This window comes from Panthera pardus, unplaced genomic scaffold, assembly GCF_024362965.1.
Source record: "Panthera pardus isolate Hobbes unplaced genomic scaffold, ASM2436296v1 HiC_scaffold_8, whole genome shotgun sequence".
NCBI lineage: Eukaryota > Metazoa > Chordata > Mammalia > Carnivora > Felidae > Panthera > Panthera pardus.
Window position 1 is genome coordinate 66,227,516 of NW_026527013.1, and position 20,660 is coordinate 66,248,175.

Genomic DNA, 20,660 nt, shown 5'->3' on the forward strand with positions numbered 1-20,660 from the left:
ATAAACATTAAAAAAATAAAAATAAAAAATAAAATTGTTTTCTTTGCGCAGTTGAGATTCTAGCGAAAGAGTCACTGAAGTAAGAAAAGAATTAAACTGCTGCCTGGTGCATTAGGAGCGTAGAGACAAGACTACCTTGGTTCTCCAATAGCACAGAGGAAGAAGTTGCTTAAGGTCCATGTTGGAGGAGGGGATTCATTCACAGAATCCCAGGGAAGATAATATTTCAGACAAACGTTAAGGCACGGAGAAGAGTCAACAGATACGTAAGGGGTTCGTGCGTTCTAGTGGTGGAGGCAGTGTCAGCCAGGGGTGACGTTGTGGACTGGGGCAACGGTGAGAAATTCAAGGGCGGAGGGCACGATAGAAGTGTAGGAGCCCTTTTATTAGACTTTACCTCGAGCGATTTTAAATAAGGGAGTGATGAGGTTAGTGCATTTCAGGAATAGCCAACGAAGAGGTATTTCTTTCTCTCTTTTTTATGTTTATCTATTTATTACGAGAGAGAGACAGAGAGAGAGAATGTGTGCCTGAGTGTGGGAGGCGAAGAGAGAGAGAGAACCCCAAGCCGGCTCCACACTAGGTGCAGAGTCTGACACGGGGCTTGAACCCAGGACCCTGGGATCATGACCTGGGCTGAAATGAAGACTCAGACACTCAACTGACTGAGCCACCCAGATGCCCCAAGTGGTAGTTTCAACTGTGAATCCGCACTATGGTAAGAAGCCAGAATGACGGACACCTGTCCAGGAGAGACAGTAGGGAAGTCTCACTTGTCACCTCACTTCATCTCCATCACGGAGCTCTGGGGGTATTTTTATCACGGCAGATACAAATCTTAGACCACACGTTTTACGGATGTGCTAAATGTTACTTTGTGTGTTCTATACTTATCCTGAATATCCTCCGAATGCTCTCTCACTAGCATTACAGGTGCAATCACAGTTAAGTGACAAATTCATCTAACTGAGTTCCTTCCCAGCCCGCCCCTCAGCCTTGTAGTTGAGGGTGTGTTTAGGTCCTGGAGAGTGGGGGATGCTATCATCTCTTTCCTAAGCTGAAACGCTCTTTTCCAAAAAAAAAGTTTTTTAAATGTTTATTTGCTTTTGAGAGAGAGACAGGCCTAGTGTGAGCAGGGGAAGGGCAGAGAGAGAGGGAGACACAGAATCGGAAGCAGGCTCCAGGCACAGAGCCCGACGCGGGGCTCGAACTCACAGACCGTGAGATCACGACCTGAGCTGAAGTCGGACGCTCAAAAGACTGAGCCCCCCAGGCTCCCCTGAGCTGAAATTCTCTTAATCATCCTGGCTGTTTGTCAGTCCCTGGGAGGTGATCCACAGGGACCACATCCAATCCTTTGTGTCTCGCACCGGGATCTCCGCTTGAAAAACTTCAAAGGCAAACATTTGCCTATTTTCTCTAATTCTCTTCTGTGCTTTTCATAAAAACATTTCCATGAAGCAAGAGACGCCTCAGGGTCTAGCTGTTGAACAGCACAAGGGTCACAGGGTAACAAGAAATGTTGCAGACAGCACACCAGTTGATATTTCAGTTTTATATTAAAACATCCTTGGTCCTACATTAAAGCATCTTATAGTAAGACATTATCTATTCAATCTTATGTTGAAGCATTTTTGTTCCCATATTTACACGCGAAGAGACAGCGCTTACCAAATGATCTGTCGGGCAGTCAGGGTCATGGGAAAGGATGAGGACCGATTAGAGAGGTTTTGCTTTTTAAATTTCACTTCAGGATATTTATGGTGGGGAGAAGGTATCTGACTTGAATGAGAAGCTAGTATCAATAGAAAGCTACATGGTAAGAAATACATAAACAAGTAATTTAACCAAATTGCCTTTTCAGAATCCAAATGGAGGGGGTGAGACTGCGTGAAGTTCATAATTATGTTGCTATGGTTACTCTTCCTGATTGGAACGATACTGTTGGACAGCTGGTTATTTTAAGTTGACTTCAGGTAACGTTGAATTTATTGGGGAAACGCACTGAATTTGCATCCGGACGTATTTGTAAAACAGCATTGTGGTGTAGATTTACAAAACAAAAGGAGAAACAGATTGTTTGCAGTTTATAGATGTCTCAAAAGTACATATTGACACTTCAAGAACACAAGCCTAGGTGGTTTCTTTCTGTTTTACCTATCTGGGGAGATTATCCTGGAGGTCAAAGTGGAAATTTCCTGCAGTTGGGAGTTGGACAGAAGTAGCATCACGTCATGTCGCTCGTGACCCGTGCCATCAGGCTCAAGTTAATTAACATCTTTGAGCCTTAGTGTTCTAATTTTTATAGATAGCACCGATAACCCTCCTAATAGCATGTAATACAATGTGTAGTAAAGTGCTAGGCAGCTGGGTCCAGTATCCTGGGCTGCTATTTCTGTGGTTACAGGTGTTAAAATGCCAGCCATAGAAAACGGATGAAAATGGCTTGCCTCTGTTCATTTGCAAACTTGGCGTGAATGGTTAAAAAATAACAACGTAGGGGCGCCTGGGTGGCTGAGTGGGTTGGGCGTCCGACTTCAGCTCAGGTCATGATCTCATGGTTTGTGAGTTCAAGCCCCGTATCGGGCTCTGTGCTGACAGCTCGGAGCCCGGAGCCTGCTTCGGATTCCGTGTCTCCCCCTCTCTCTGTACCCCCCCCCCCCCGCTTTCTCTCTCTCAAAAATAAATAAATATTAAAAAAATTTTTTTAATGACAATGTAGATGCACTTTGGGTGGGACATCCAAAAGGAACAGTTAAGGGGGTTCTACATTGTTTGGTATTAAATTTATGCGGCTGACGTCAGCGATGGGAAAATCTTTCTGTACTACACAAATTAACTTGCATCACTATGACACATATTGACTCTTCCTATCGTATGTGACACATTGCAAACATTAGATGAATAGCGAGTGCACATTGCACAGTACCTTCCTTCAAGAGCCTGTGCCAAGTAGATGTTAGAAGACACAGAAGGCGAGAAGGAGTATCATGCCAAACCGTACTGCAGTCTCAGGTAGAAGAAAATTCAGTAATACTAATCCTGTCTTTATTTAACAGTTTTATACTTTGTTGTGATGGTTAATTTTATGTGTAAACTTGACCGGGCCACAGGGTGCCCAGATATTTGGTCAAACATTATTCTGTGTTTCAGTGAGGATGTTTTGGATGAGACTAACAGTTAAATAAAGATTAAGTAAAAGAGATCGCCCTTCCTAATGTGGGTGGGCCTTATCTAATCAGCTGAAGGCCTGGAGAGAGCCGAATAAAATTGCCTTCGAAATGGGACATCAGCTTCTACTCGCTTTTGAGCATGGACTGAAACATCGACTCTTCCTGTGTCTCAAGACTTCTGGCCTCAGACTAGAAGTATACCATCATTTTTTGTGGTCCTCAGTCCTTTGGGCTCCGACTGGAACTATAACATCAACTTTCTTAGGACTTCGGCTTGCTGAATCACCCTGGAGAGCCGCTGTAATCGCGCAAGCCAATTCTTTATAATAAATCTCCCTGTCTAGATGGATAGACAGAAGATAGCTAGAGGTAGATGGGTTTTGCATCAAGTTGTATTTATGTTTAGAAACTATTATACCAAAATATGACATATCTTGATTATGGAGCTTTTTAGTGTCCTCTTACATTTTGCATCCAAGGTGAGTTTCTCACTCACTTCACCAGTCCAGGCACTGCATCGGACATGTTAAAATATACGTCTCCATCAATTTGCCTTTAGAAACTCAGGGGATCTTCCCAAATTTCCATCGATGGATGAATGGGTAAAGAAGATGTGATATATATATATATACAATGGAGTCTTTCTCGGCAATCAAAAAGAATGAAATCTTGCCATTTGCAGCTACGTGGATGGAACTGGAGGGTATTACGCTAAGTGAAATTAGAGAAAGACAAAAATCATATGACTTCACTCATATGAGGACTTTAAGAGACAAAACAGATGAACATAAGAGAAGGGAAACAAAAATAATATAAAAACAGGGAGGGGGACAAAACATAAGAGACTTTTAAATAGAACAAACAGAGGGTTACTGGAGGGGTTGTGGGAGGGGGGGATGGGCTAAATGGACAAGGGGCATTAAGGAATCTACTCCTGAAATCATTGTTGGACTATATGTTAACTAACTTGGATGTAAATTAAAAACAAAAATAAAATTAAGAAAGAAAGAAAGAAAGAAAGAAAGAAAGAAAGAAAGAAAGAAGGAGGAAGGAAGGAAGAAAAAAGAAAAATGAAAGAAAGAAAGAAAAAGAAAGAAAGAAAGAAAGAAAGAAAGAAAGAAAGAAAGAAAGAAAGAAAGAAAGAAACTAACTCAGGGGCTCTTTTTGCCTTCTTCCTGAACATTCTTCACATTACACTTACAGAATCCATTCTTCCTCTCCTTCCCCATTGCCATTGTTTCTAAATTGCACCCAAACTGTTGTGATGGTATCCTGTGTGGTTTATTTTCCTCCAGGGCACATTATTCTTTGATCCATCTTTTTTTTTTTTATTTTGATTCATTTTCGTAAAATAGCACTTGACTGCATCAATATTCTGCTTAAAATCTTCCTTTACTCACTATTTCCAATATTCTCAGCATTGGACAGAAATTATATTTCTTTGTTTTATGCCTTTTGCCCTTGACAATGCCCGGTGAACTCAAGTCACACAAAAGCACCTGCCGAGGCCAAACAGGCAATGTTCTTTAACTGTGTCAACTCAAATTTACCTCCCTTCCCAGCTAAACTCTTAGGGTGGGAGAGAGAACACCTTCCCTGTTATTATGAATCTTTTGTACCTATCTCTGTGCTCAGTCTTAGGGAGACTGGAGAAAGTTTTATGTCATGAAAGAGGGAGAGTTTTGGGAGTTTCTGATTATGCCAGAAATAAGTTGGATGGCAGGAAAAGTCCCTGAGAAATGAAAAATTCTAGGGGGGCACCTGGGTGGCTCAGTCAGTTGAACATGCGACTTCGGCTTAGGTCGTGATCTCATGGTTCGTGGGGCAGAGCCCCGCATCAGGCTCTGTGCTGACAGCTTCGAGCCTGGAGCCTGCTTCAGATTCTGTGTCTCCCTCTCTCTCTGTCCCTTCCCCGCTCATGCTCTCTCTCTCTCTCTCTTTCTCTCAAAAATAAATAAACATTAAAAAAAAAGAAATGAGAAATTCTCAGGGAGTATGGTGCCTGCCTAAAATTTGGCGTGTCTTGTACCAAGTGACAGTACTATGTATATTTTAGGTTGTAGAGCCATGCGTCTTTTACAGTGATAAAGGAGAAATACAAGAGCCAGGTAATTTTTTTGGTGTGCAATAAATATATAAAAACAAATTTCTGTTCAAATTGAAAGATATAAAAAGCAATCGTTGAAAGGATGAGAAACTTGGAAAACGTTTTGCCAGTTGGCATGGAATTCTAGTTTCTTAATTTCACATGTACCACACTTTGTCCCAAGAAATTTAAATCTCTGGAGCCCAATTCATGTAAACACTGGACTTTTTTACTATAGAAGGGTCTGACCATCCTGCCAGTTTTTTGACTTGACTCTGTCTTGATTGTCCTAAAATGGTTGGGATACCCTCACGGCCTCCAGACAGTTCCTTATTTCTGCCTGTGTTTGGGTTGCCTTTTTTTTTTACTTGAGAGAGAGAGAGAGAGAGCAAGCAGGGGAGAGGGGCAAAGAGAGAAAGAGACAATCGTAATCAGGCTCCACGCTCAGTACAGACCCTGATGCAGGGCTTGATTCCATGACCTTGAGATCATGACTTGAGCCAAAATCAGGAGTCAGACATTCAACCGACTGAGCCACCCAGGTGCCCCTCGGCTGCTTTTTTTTTTTTTTTTAATTTATTTTTTTTAATGTTTATTTATTTTTGAAAGAGAGAAAAAGCACCAGTGGGGGAGGGGCAGAGAGACAGGAAGACACAGAATCCGAAGCAGGCTCCAGGCTCTGAGCTTTCAGCACAGAGCCCGACGCGGGGCTCGAACTCACGGACCATGAGATCATGACCTGAGCCAAAGTCGGCCGCTTAACTGACTGAGCCACCCAGGCGCCCCAAAGACAGAGCTCGGCTGCTTTTAATAATGGATCTTTAGTTTTTTTCTTAGAATCTGAGTGTGAGTTCTCCTATGTAACTCCTCTTGTGGCTTTATTTTACAAGAAGGGTGTAAGGATTTGTCTTTGCCTATGATCTAATCCTATTTGTAAATCAAGGACAGCCACGGAATAATCAACCCCCAGATTCTGCTAAAAATTCCTGTACATTTCCAGGTTGGATTCCATTTATTTAAAAGCCCCCATTATTCCTGAAAAGACCCCAAATTCTGTCCTTTTTTTCCCCACTAAGATTTTGTACACCACATCTTCTGTCCTCTGAAAATGGAAAATGAAAACTGATCCAGATTTTCCAATAGGCATTTTGATTAGGGCACATATTTGAAAACACTGCTTTCCTGGCCTTTTTGGGTTCCAAAGTCTGCAGTGGTAAAAATCTCTCTATGTAGGTAGCAACATGGACATTTATTTAAATTGTGTGCTTTTGGGGCGCCTGGGTGGCTCAGTCGGTTAAGCGTCCGACTTCGGCTCAGGTCACAATCTCGCGGTATGCGAGTTCGAGCCCCGCGTCAGGCTCTGTGCTGACCACTCAGAGCCTGGAGCTTGTTTCGGATTCTGTGTCTCCCTCTCTCTCTGCCCCTCCCCCGTTCATGCTCTGTCTTTCTCTGTCTCAAAAATAAATAAATGTTAAAAAAATTAAAAAAAAAATAAAAAAATAGTGTGCTTTTATGCAAGTTCTTGAAATATAATTTTTCAAGGCCATGCATCCTAAAGGGGAAAGAGTAGTTTATTTTATACTGTCCCTCCACACCTTAAAATAACATTGATTTAAATAGCTGTTAGTTTTAAACATTACTAGGCAAGTCAGGAATAGTTACCCTCAAATCACAAATGAGGTTAAGGTACCTATACCTCAGGTAAGAGACAGAACTGTAATCAGACGAAATCGAAACTTCCAAGTATGATATTGTTCATAACATGCCATTTTATAATCATACCCCTGAGGAAAACAGGAAATTTGAGATTAGAAAAAAATAATTAGAATTCTTGACTTTACACATTTATTGGTTCAACAACTCAATCTTCCACGATCAAGGTTGCCTTTTTGAAAACAGCCAACTATAGGTTTAAAGATCCTTTTTTAAAAAGTTCCAGCAAAGGATGTATTATTTTGCTTATGTAGTTTTCTTGCCGTGACATTCACGCAGTAAAGGGCTGAGCCATCTGCTTGGGGAGTCATGCAGAAAGTTGAATATGATCTTTGCATGCCGGCTGGCAGTTTGCGCGGTCCTAATGGAAGGCACGGCTTCACCTGTAGGACCCTTGACCTTCAAACTCTGCCTTAGGGTTGATGAAAATGCCCCCTCCTGGACTTTCACGTGACCGTTCTTTGGATAAGTAAGGACTCTGAGCCATTCTATTCCATTCCACATTAGGGCTCTCCTCTTCTGGGTCCTTCCTTTGGACACGCTGGCACACAGGTCTCTCTGGGAAACTGCGTCGGACCTCCCCACGGCTGCATTTATTCTTGGAGGAAAGCCTGGCTAACTTCAGGAGGTGAGTGTGCCCTACACCCTTTGGTAGTTGCTGACAAGACCAGCCAATGTTTGCACCCTGCGGATCCGAGGAGATCCCCTCCCTTGCTGGCATGGTTTTCTCGAATCCACGGAGCCCTCAACGGGCCATGGCACTATGGGTAAGCCTTATTTAATTCCCCTCTACGGGTTTGATGCCAAGAATATTTACCAGCCCTTCAGTGAACTCCCCTGCAAACAAGCAAACCACCACCTTGCTGATGTTTCCCCAATAAACACTCCCCAGGATTCGTATCCTCCGTGAACGCTGCCGATTGCTTACTGGGCAAGAGGTTCTGCTAAGAGAACACATTAAACCTTGTTCCGAAAGCTTGTTCCGAAATCCAGGACTCAAAGGTTTTGCTGTGAAATATAACCCACACTAACTCCGTCTGCCTCCACGCGGCCGACACTTCTTCTCCTCCTGGGTACAGCTCAGATTCTACCACTTCCCACCTTTTTAATCGAACCGGATGTTCCCAACCAGTAAATGCTACAGCTGTTACATTCTGAACACAGCTAGGAAAATGATTCAGGTCTGTGTTTCCTAAAGGTGTCTGGCGTAACCTTGCTGTCCTACTCCCAAACATGCAATATCCACAGAGGCCAGTAGAATATTGTCTTTTTCAAATTAAGGTTATCACTCTTGCCCCTCAGAAGATTTGTTTTCGTCTCCAAAACCACTGTGACAGGCAGATTTTTTTTTTATAGCACTAAAAATAACAATTTCTGGACAAGCACTGGTCATTGTATCACATTAAATCCAATATTTAATCCAAGTGAGTATGTCAGAAAAGTTCAAGTTGGGGATTTGTATTCCGGGGAGATGACAGATTCCCGTTGGCTTCTGTGGAATGCGTAAGGTCAGTTATTGATTTGTCTAAGGGTTATTTCTCCCAGTTTCAGGTCTGCATTGCCTGTATGCTCAGGATCCTCAAATCTTTAGCTCAAGGTGAGGTGTTTTCTGAGCAGGAGACAAACACACCCACATCTAGGGTCCTGCCGCAGAGCTCCCTTCGGGCTATCTCCTCAAGCTTGTGGAAAATTCTGGACTTCATACCTTCTTCGTCAGCTTCTCTTCTTGTGTTCTCCACCTTGGAAAGGTTACCGGGCTGGATGCTGAGAGATTTCCACCTGCCTCTCTCTGGACTTCATCTCAGTGGATCACCAATGCCTTCCCGTGTCTTCTGAGCAAGTGCCCTCCCCTCTCTCCCAAAAATGGTATCCTGGTTCAGGTCCTAGAGTCTTCTCCTCATATTTTCTCTTAATGTTTTACTTCCTTTCAATCGGTTCTGGACGTGCTAACAAAATGGTCTTCCTAAAATATAGAAAAGGAGCATCCCGTTCTTTGCTTAAAACCTCTCCATTTCTCCCTCATTGGTTTTCTTTCCTTTTAATGAATGACACATTGGTTAGTGTGGTAAAATATAGATGCCATAAATTTTGTCATCTGGACCATTTTTTTAATGTTTGTTTATTTTTGATAGGGGGAGGAATGGGGGAGGGGCAGAGAGAGGGGAGGGGACAGAGGATCCAAAGTGGGTTCCGCACTGACAGCAGCAAGCCCTATGTGGGGCTCAAACTCGTGAACCGGGAGATCACGACTTGAGCCGAGTCGGACACTCCATGAACTGAGCCAACTAGGCGCCCCTCGCCTTGACCATTTTTAAGTGTACAGGTAAGCGGTATGAAGTACATTCATATTGTGCAACCATTACCACCATCCACCCCCAGAACTCCTTGCATCTTTCAAAGCTGCAACTCTGTCCCCAGTAAACACTGGCTCCCCATCTCCCTCCCCCAGTCCCTGGCACCCGCCATGCTACTTTCTGTCTCTAGCAGCGTGACTGCTCTCGGGGACCTCATATAAGTGGAATCACATAGAATCTGTCTTTTCGTGACTGGCTTCGGTCAGTCTAATATCCTCAAATTTCATCCCTGTTGTAGCACTCTGCCTCTTTAAGGCTTCAGAATGTTCCGCCATAAGCATACATCACATCTAGTTAATCCATTCGTCCATCAGTGGACGCTTGGGTTGCTCCCACATTACAGCTATTGTGAATATGGCTGCCTACGCACATGGGTGTAGAGAGTTCTATTGTCAACAGTCAACACTCGTTATTTTCTGTTTTTTTTTTCTTGATAGTAGCCATGGCAATGTGTAGAATGTGGTATCTCATCATGGTTTTAATTGCATCTTCCAAACAATAAGTGATCTTGAGCATTTTATTGGGCATATGTGTTTGAGGAAAGGTCCGTTTGCCCATTTTTGAGCCAGGTAGTCTGTTCTTGTTGAGTTTTAGGGGTCCTCCAAATACTCTGGATAGTAATCTCTTATCACATATATGGTTAGTAAATAATTTTCTTTCATTTGGTCGATTGCCTTTTTCTTTTATTAATAGTATCTTTGTATGCACATATGTTTTTAATTTTGATGAAGTCTGATTTATGGTTTCTTTTCTTGCTTGTGCCTTTAGTGTAATATCCAAAGAATCACTGCCAAATTCAATGTCATGAAACTCTGTCCTGTGTTTTTTTTTTAACTTTATAGTTTTAGTTCTTATGATTAATTTAGGCTTTTGATATAGTGTGATTCCATTTTTATATATGACGTTAGGTAAAGGTCTGCTATGGTCACAATGTTTGTGCTTCTCCCAAATTCATATGTTGAAATCTTAACCCGCAAGGTAATGGCATTAGAAAGTGGGAACTTTGGGGGTATTAAGTCATGAGAACAGGGTCCTCTTGACTGAAATTGATGCCCTTATAAAAGAGACCCCAGAAAACTAGCTGGCCCCTCCTGTCATATGAGTTTTCAGAGGAAACATGGCCATGAGGAAGCAAACTCTCACCAGATACCAAATCTACCAACAACTTGATCTTGGACTTCCAGCCTGCAGAACTCTGTGACATAAATGTTGTTTCTAAGCTACCTAGTTTATGGTATTTTGTGATAGCAGTCCAGACAGAAAGATAATCTTCAACTTCATTCTCTTACAGGTGAATATCCACTTTCCGCAGCACATTTGATGTCAAGACTCTCCTTTCCTGGTTGAATGACCTTGGCCTCCTTGTTGAAAGTAATTTGACCATATGTGTGGGGAATTGTTTCTGGGATCTTTATTGTTTCACTGCTTCATATGGTTGTCTTTATGCCTTTACCATCCTGTTTTGATGACTATAGCTTTGCAGTGAGCTTTGAAATTAGGGAGTGTGAATACCTCAATTCTGTTCTTCTTTCTCAAGATTTTTTTTCACTATTTGGGGTCCCACATAAATTTTAGGATGGGTTTTCTATTCCGTAAAAATTTTCATTGGGGTTTCGATAGTGTTTGCATTGAATTCATGGATTACTTTGGGGAGTATGGGCATTTTAACAATATGAGGTCTTGTAATCCCTGAACGTCAATGTCTTTCCATTTACTTATGGTCTTCTAATTTCTTTCAGCAATGTCTTGTAGTTTTAATTGTAGTTGTTTTTCACCCCCTTGTTAAGTTAGTTACAAAGTCATTTTTTAATGCTATCTTAAATGAAATTGCTTTCTTAATTTTTCTTCATTTCCTTTTCAGATTGTTCATCGTTGTCTGTCAATATACAACTGATTTTTATGTGTTGATTTTGTATCCTGCTCCTTTATAGAACTTGCTTATTCATTGTGTGTGTGTGTGTGTGTGTGTGTGTGTGTAATCTTCAAGATTTTCTGCAGATGAGATCATGTCATCTGTACACAGAGACAATTTTACTTCATCCTTTCCAATTTGGATGCTTTTTATTTGATCTTCTTGACTAACTGATTTGGCTAGAAAATTTCCGTTGAATAAAAGTGGTGATAGTGGGCATCTTTGCTTTTTCTTGATCTTAGAGGAAAAGCTCTTAGTCTTTCACCATTGATTATGTTGTTGGCTGTGGGTTTTCCACATATGGCCTTTCTTGTGTTATGATAGTTTCCTTCTCTTCTTGAGTGTTTTTATGATGAAGGGGTACTGGATTTTGTCAAATGTTTTCTGCATCAATTGAGACTATTGTGTGATTTTTGTTCACTTAATCTGTTAATGTGATATATGACATTGATAGATTTTCATACGCTTAGCCACCCAGGAGTAATTTCTAGTTGATCATGGTATATAATCTTTAAAAAACATTTTTTAATGTTTATTTATTTCTGAGACAGAGAGAGACAGAACATGAATGGGGGAGGGGAGAGAGGGAGACACAGAATCAGAAGCAGGCTCCAGGCTCTGAGCTGTCAGCACAGAGCCCGACGCGGGGCTTGAACTCACAAACCATGAGATCATGACCTGAGCCGAAGTCAGTCGCTCAACCGACTGAGCCACCCAGGCTCCCCGGTATATAATCTTTGTAATATGCTACTGAATTCAGTGTCCTACAACTTTGTTGAGGATTTTTGCATCAATGTTCATAAGGGATGTTGTTCCATAATTTTTTTTTTTTTGTAATGTATTTGTCTTGCTTTGGTATCAGGGTAATTTTCATGGAATGAAATAGGAAATGTTCCTTCCTCTTCAAAATTTTGGAAAAGATTGAGAAGGATAGTGTTTAGGAGAATTCACTAGTGAAGCCATCAGATCCAGGGATTTTCTCTGTGGGCAGATTTTTGATCACTGAATCAAACTCTTTAGTAGTTATAGGTCTATTTGGAGCCCTTTTTCTTCATGATTCAGCCTTGGTAGGTCTTGTAAATAGTAAAACCCATTTCATCTGGGTTATTCAGTGTGTTGGTGTATGATTTTTCGTAGTACTCTCAGAATCCATTGTTCTTCTTGCAGCATTGGTAAGACTGGCCCCACTTTCATTTCCAATTTTGATAATTTGCATCTTCTCTCCTTTCTCCTTGTCTGCAAAGCAGTAAGTTTGTCATTTTGTTGGTCTGTTCAGAAAACCAGCATTTGGCTTTGTTCGTGCTCCCTATTGTCTTTTTCGTCTTGATTTCCTTTATTTCTGCTGTAATCATTACAAATTCTTTGTTAGCTTTCGGCATAGTTTGTTCTTTTTCTAATTCCTTAGGTTGTCAAGTTGATTTTAGACATTTCTGCTTTTGTAATGTGAACATTTATAACTATAAATCTCCCCCTTGGCAGTGCTTTTGCTACCTCCCATAAGTTTGGGTGTGTGGCGTTTTCATTATCTCAAGATATTTTCTAATTTCCCTTCTGACCTCTTCCTTCAGTCACTGGCTGCTTCAGAGTGTGTTAATTTACACACGTTTTCGAATTTTCCAGTTTTCCTTGTATTACTGATTTCTAACTTTATCTTAGTGTAGTTGGAGGAGATACTTCATGTTTTTAAATATATTGAGACTTAATTTGTGGCCTGACATATAGTCTGTCCTGGGGAAAAACCCATGTGCACTTGAGAAGAATGTGTATTTATTCTGCCGTTGTTGGGTAGAGTGTTCTGCGTGTCTTTTACATCTAGTTGGTTTGTCTCTATTGCTTTTTCCATGAACTCTATCCTCTTTAGTGTGGCATTAAGTCCTTTGTGGGCAGTTTCATAAAATCCTGGCAGATTCACATCCTCTTATCCCCAAACTCATTCTGTGTGATGGCCATGAGGGTTCATTTGCCAATCTGCATGCGACACACTCTTTCATCCATTGTGGTCTCCACCCTGTATGTTCTTTCTCCATTCTCTACTCACCATTTCTAAACCTTCTTGTAAGACCCAGAACATACATATCTCCCTCAAGGAAAATGTTCTGGTTTTCTGCAGGCTGATTTAGCAGCCCCTCCCCAGGCTCCTATAGTATTCTGTGTTTGTCCATGTTAAGTGTGCAACACAGTGCCTTGTAAATGTTCAAAATTTCCATATCTTTTAGACTTTTTTTAAGTTCCCAGTGCCAGGACAAAGCTGGTCATTTGTTTTCTGAATTGAATTATAAAACTTGACATAGCCTTTCATTGTTTGCTTCTTAAATGACCAGCTCCAGTTGATGAGAGTTTCAAAAAGGAAGGACCATGTTTATTCAACAGAATTTTCATCGCCTGTTTTCCCGGACACACACATAATGGAGACACTAAATAAAAGTTTAATGAGTGAAAGACTGGTTCTCAGCCCTGTTGCCTTCTCTGCTCACAGCTTCTTCGGCACTGCACACGTGTCTTTCCGGTTTTTGCTTGTCTTTGTTTTGTTTTGTTTTTACCCCCTGATGAAAGAGCAACGGTGTTTCCCTTGGTCATTGTGTTGAAGGGGGGGGCAGGTCTATCTCTGACAGTCTCTGGGGTTCTTATATGATGAGTTCATCTGCTCATTGCTCACTGATTAGAAAAGACTGTCACATTATAGGATAGCTGAGAGTTCAAGATTATTGGGACTATGGGCATATCGTTTCTCCCATTTAAAATTGCTATGAAATGGAACATTAAGCTTGATATAGATCACATTTCAATATCCTCTCTGGCTCTCTGAAACTTGCATAAGTAGCCATTGTAAAATTTGGCCTGCTATATAATCAGTGAACTTCAAAAGGACACCATCGAGGAGGCAACATCATTGGAGCCATGGCATTTATTATATGCTGGGTACAAGTGGCACTGGACATAAGAAAGCACATGAGCGTGCATGACAATCTCACTTCATCGTGTGATGTGACACACCCAACACCCTCTCTGGCTCTGTCCGTTAGGACTGGTTAAGTGAAAAAGAAGGTGCACAACTGTGGTTTTTTTGTGTAGTTCATGTTGATGCGTGCACTGCCAGTTTTCTCACGCTCCCGGAGGATCAAGCTCCAAAATACGTACATGATGGGTTTTTGGCCCCTGCACTGCTAACTTCCTAGTATGGGATGGTGACAAACCGGAAGCCAGCTGGAAGTTTTCCTCGATTTGATTCTTGTAGCTGTCGTGTCGTGAGGCTAGAAGCCAGCGCACACCTAGGATTGTGTCACTAGGCTTTTCTCTTCTTTTCTCCACGCTTCCCCCACAAAGGGTCCTTCCCCCTTCTTCATTACATGAAGGAACGTGTGACGATCTGGGAGACAGCCCTTCCTCACCCTGTCTCAGAACGTGTTTAACATCACTGGAGGAGCCTCTGGCTCGGTCTTTCATGTGACTTGGCAATTCTGAATGAGAAGGTCCGAAGTGAAAGTGACCAAAAGCGCCCCACGTGTGTTGTGTTCTGACACTTGGATGCTGTTTGTTTGGGTTACGTCTTATTGCCTCACAGCGCCAAATGGAGGAGATGAAAACACCAGCCATTTATCACGTCTCATAATTCCGTGACTTTGCCAAGAGCTCCGCTGAGCGGTCCTTCTGTCCCATGTGGTGTTGGCTGAGGTTGCTCATGTCTCCAGAATCCACTGGAAGCTCCACGGGGTCTGGGACTCGCAGAAAGGCCTCACTCCTCCGTCTCACAGTGGTGCTGCCTCAGGCGTCTCTCTTTCTCCAGTGGTCTCGACTTGCTTCCTTCGAGCGTGGAAACCAGAACGCAAGAGAGGAGACTGAAGGTTGCTGGGCCTGGTAAACCTAAAACTGGCAAAGTGTCAAATCAGAAGCTCATCCCGATTTGAGGGAAGGGACAGCAGCATGCCCATCGGCGCCAGGGAGCGGCTGTTGGAGGCCATCTTTAAAGACAACCTACCACTCTACCGTTCATCCCAGAGATGCCTCCAGAACACCTTTGTTGAATCCTGTAGGCGCCCCCATCCCAGGGTGAAGGTCAGGAGGGAGGGTAGCAGTCTGAGTGTGAATGAAGGCACTACATAAATCTCACATAGAAAGAAATCGGGGTGAGAATTGGACCCCACAACATTGTGGTGTTGTCCTATGAAAGGCATCTTTTGCCGGATGCTTCTCTTGAAACATGAAACAAGTGTTGCAAACAGTTTTCTGTGACCATTTTTGGGAAAGGACCTAGCTTCACTTTGGAGGAATCCCCTATCCCAAACCACTGGTTTTCCTTCCACGAAGAGGACCTCAGGCAAATAGAGGGTGGGAGTCCGTACAGGTAGGCAAAGCCCTCACTTTATACCTCGCCTGGCTTCTCCAGCCATCAGACACGTAGTCAGCGTAAACCACTCAACTCCCCTTGGCCTCTTTACTCACATAGAACCAAGCAATTTGACCGACATTCTATAAAACTGTCAAAAATGGATCCAGTTTCCCAGGTTTAACCTGAACATTGTAATCAATCAACCGGGTGTTTTTGTCTAAATTCTTCATCCAGATGTGTTAGGCTTTGTACAGAGAATCATGGGGGATGGCTGGCTGAATATTTGCTTTTCCCCACTAATGCTTTAGCATTATATAGACACGGATTCAGTGTGCACTCAGGCATCATAAGGAGCTGTCAATTCTGGTTTTTGAAAAATGAACCAAACCTGTAAGGAATTCAAGTCCAGATAATGTTGTTTGGCACTGCACCTCAATGAATAATGCAGCTAATTTGCACCATAGTTATTTGCACATTATGAATGCACATGCTTTGAAAGTATTTCTGTAACTTTGCCATATTGCTTATTAAATGCGTTCTGAAAATGGAATGCCACGTGAGCACGTAAGTCCACGTTTAAAGAGTATGTGAATTGCAACTCGGTGACCTTGTGAACAGTCTCTGCCACTTCTACAGACTATTTTTATATGACTGTGGTTAGAAAACAGTCTCTCCCTTTTAAAGGTTTTTGGGAACAAAAATGTCTCATCTTTAATATATACGTTTGGAAAAGAATTAAGTTTCTCGGCTGTGTAGGATTACATTTTTTTTATACCTCTATTGTCTGTCAACCCATGTTTTAATTTTTTTTACTGCTTATTTATTTTTGAGAGAGACAGAGAGTCGGCGGGGATGGGGGTGAAGGCAGAGAGAGAAGGAGACACAGAATCTGAAAGAGGCTCCAGGCTCTGAGCCATCAGCACAGAGCCTGATGCAGGGCTAGAGCTCACGGATAGCAAGCCGAAGTCACACGCTCAACGGACTGAGCCACCCAGGTGACCCCGTCAACCCATATTTTAAATTGTTATGGTTGGTTGAATAAACCTCATTTAATTATTTACACTCCTTAAGGAGTTCCGTCATCCGGGAGTGAACAAGTGTGGCGAGGAGAAGAAAGAAGTGGGAGAGGAACAGGAGAATGTAACAGTCCTATCCCTGAAGACAGGGGTTCCGTGTCATTGGTTTCCAGCTCCTTGTATTGGACATAGCTCTCCAGAGAAACAGAACCAATACTACATTCTTGTGTGTAATTTATTATGTATTTTTTGTTGTTGGGAAGAGTTGGCTCCCACAATGCTGGAGGCTGAGATGTCCTCCAGTCTGTTATGTGCAAGCTGGAGAGCTAGGAAGGCCAGCAGTGTAATTTGGTCCTCGTTAAAGGTCCCAGGACGAGAGGAGTCAAGGGTATAAATCTTAGATGAGATGAGATGCCTCAGCTCAAGCCACGAAGCAGGAATAGATTGTTTGGTGTGCACAAGATGGAGTAGGGTGATTACTGAGTCCACGGATTCAAACGCTAATCTCGTCTAGAAACACGTCCACAGACACACCCAGATATAATGTTTAATCTGGGGACTCAAGGGCCAAACTGACATGGAAAATTAAAAGATTTAATAGGGACTGTCATAGTCTCTATCCCACAGTGCCTGACACAGAGAAGGTGCCTGAGACACACAGATGAACGACCGATAACCTGGACCACGCGAGCAGAATCCATACAACTGGCACAAGCAAAGAACCTCCTTCTCGGTAAGTGTGTCACTCACGACATACACAGAGAAGGTTAAATACTTGTTCACAACTTTTTCCCCTTCCACGTCATGGCTCCATATTGAAAATGAACAGATGTGTTAGAATGTAGGGAGTCATAACATTTCTGTTTGGAAATCTGTGCACAATTAGTTTGAAATAACGATGGACCAAGGGCGCCTGGGTGGCTCTGTGGGTTAAGCATCCAACTCTTGATTTTGGCTCAGGTCCTGATCTCATGGTTAGTGAGTTCAAGTCCGACATCGGGCTCTACACTGACAGACTGGATCCTGATTGGGATTCCCTCTTTCTCTGCCCTTCCCCGACTCGAGCTTCTCCTCTCTCTCTCTCTTTCTATCTCTCTCTCCCTCTCAAAGTAAATAAATAAACTTAAAAAGAAAGGAATAATTAGGGTCTGAAATATTCACAAAATACCTTCGCCCATCAAATAATAAGCACACCTACTGATGTGTGCCCCCAACACACATCTTGTCTTTTATAGCCAGTATCTAGAATAATCTGATACAGGTATCCCAGGTCATGTTTTATTTAGGCCAGCTCTGTCTCTCAACTTGATCTTCATGAATTGGCATGTGTAAGTTCTTCTTACCTATTGGGAAAATGCTTACCACTCTGAAGATACAACTCAAGACAAACAGGCACAGTGCAATTTTAATATTATTTTCAGAATTATGTTGTATATATGGGCATGAGACGACCTTTAGATAAAGAAAAGCCAGGTTATCATAAATCAATTTGGGCTGTTTATATTTGGTTTCATACAGAAAACACAACGAATTGCAGAAACTTGCATCATAACAATTCATTCATTTCAGCCATTTCATTCTCAGTCATTTATAATCAGTGCTCTTCTCAAACCCTTCTCTGCTTCTATTTAGATCAGTTTCTCGTCGCTGCAGCTTATCTAATGAAATCTGTTATTGCCACAATTCTCTTTCACTCTTTCCAACAACCGTTAATCCACTAGTCTCTGAGAAAACCACAAAAGAAAGCCAAGTCAGTTTCTGAGCTAAGCCTAGAACGAACTGGGTACTTCAGGCAACTCAAGAACACACGAAAAATAAATGCCAAAGTAAAAGACAGCTTAATTCAGGCCTGCGTTGGCCTAACTAGGTACTGTGGAAGTAAATACATTGTTCTGTATGGAATTTTGACAGGCGATTTAGAGGGTTAGAGCCCTGGCAATCTTCTGAAATGGCGGAGCTGACGTGTCGAGAATCTAAGAAACAAAACGAACTTGGGAAGGGGAAAAAAGGAAGAGAGGGGCAAACTGAGAAACAGACTCTTAACTGTGGAGAACACACTGGTGGTTCCCCACGAACCGCGAGATCATGACCTGAGCCGAAGTCAGACGCTCAACCAACTGAACCACCCAGGAGCCCCTCAACTAGTGTAAAATAAAAACTTAGGCGCCTGGGTGGCTCAGTTGGTTAAACATCCGCCTCCGACTCAGGTCATGATCTCCCGCTTTGTGAGTTCGAGCCCCGCGTCGGGCTCTGTGCTGACAGCTCAGAGCCTGGAGGCTGCTTCCGATTCTGTGTCTCCCTCTTCCTCTGCCCTCCCTTGCTCACTCTCTCTCTCTCTCAAAAATAAATAAGCATTAAAAAATAAAAACTCTTAAAGAATTGTAAAAAAAACAAACTTATAACAGGCCAGGCACTGAGCTGAGCTACCTGGGATATAGGCCTGCCAGGACACCTAGGAAGCTGGCCTAGAATTCCTCCAGGGTCAAAGTAAGTACTTAGGCACGTGTTGGGTGGCTGGTATTAATTTTTCAGTTATTTCTATGAACGAACAGGTAACCGCTTAGCCAGGGACTGTCTAGAGCCATTGAGAGGGGCCAGGAAGGCACAAAAAAAATCCCTGTGGGAATGACAAAATGAGAGTATCTATGGGAGCTCCTACTGTGTTCTTCACCCAGTTCTAGTTCAGACGGGGACAACATGGCCTTGCTAGGGGAATGCAGCCAAAGGAAGCTGGCCTCACGAGGAAAGTGCTCCCCCCCCCCCCCCCGTGACTGTGTGCCGATGCCCCCGTGTTACTCCTGGCCCTTCACCTTTGTCTGAAGGGCAATCACCCGGTCGGGCCCCAAGGCTCCGGGATATTAAGATTGTGACCCAACGACAAGGTGATGGAGTCGAGGACAGAATTCCGTGGGTCCCTCAGTCACTCATAATTCCTGCCCCGCTCGCTGAGTCTCTTCATCCCCTGTTGGGGGACCCCCCTCCCCAAAGCATCACACACATTTCCATTTAGATGTAAATTCTAAGTGTAAACAAAGATGATTTCGATATGGCCCTCCATCTGGATTACCCGTGCCCTAGCTCTATTTAATTAGCAAAAGTACCTCGGAGGCGACAGTCATGTGGGGCACGTACTGGTGGGTAATTCTGGTTTCTGTTATGTTTTCTAAAACGCGAAAGGCCTGGAGACTTTGAAATGGTGGGGAAAAAATGCACGAGAAAAAGTTATCACTTTTTTTTTTTTTTTTTTTGGAGAAATGATGCCATTAGTTCACATGAATGCTCTAGTTAAAAATAGAGGCAGGGAATGAAGAAAAAAGCCCCAGGAAGGTAACCTTTCATTTGAAATTGGGTGCATTGTGATGCTCGTGCTGTACGAATCTGATGGTGTATTAATGTCCTCACATACATTATCTCAAATTGTACCTTTCAGTTATAATGGCTGTTCCAATAACATAATAGCCACTCACCTGTAATTATAAGTTTTCAAAGCCTGAAATGATTCCAATTGTTTTTCTTTGTGCTTTCCACGTGCAAGGCTTTGTGTAGCCACGACTTCCAAAAGCCTGGTTGCAACGTTCCCTGTGTCTGCAGATCGTCCCATGTTGCAATTTAAAGGCATCTTGGGCGAGCACAGAACTGTGAGGACAGCACCAAGGGCGTTTGGCACAAGGCACTTCAACCTCGAGGGCTTCGGGGACTCATGTCGGTCACCCCGACGCCCACCTACACACATCTCAGTCCCATGTTCCTTTTTGAGCGGATTCGGCCTTGGCCCTGCTCGCGGTCCGCTGTCCTCTCGAATCTCGCCACAAGGTGGGTCCAGGTGGCCCCTTCATTCTGCGCCGTGACCGGCCTTTCGGGGGGGGGGGGGCTGGTTCTGTGGGCGGGGCTACGAGCTGAGCTTGCCCTTCTCCGCTGGGTAGGGAGCCCCCCCCTGCTCCCCCCTAAACTGCGGGAGGGAGCCTGTCGAGGAGCCTGTCAGAGTGAAACCCTTTCCCTCTCTCAACCCCCATCCCTACTCATATCCTGATTCTAGGAAAAGAGGGAGAAGACAGATCCCACAAGACCTGGAGGGAAAA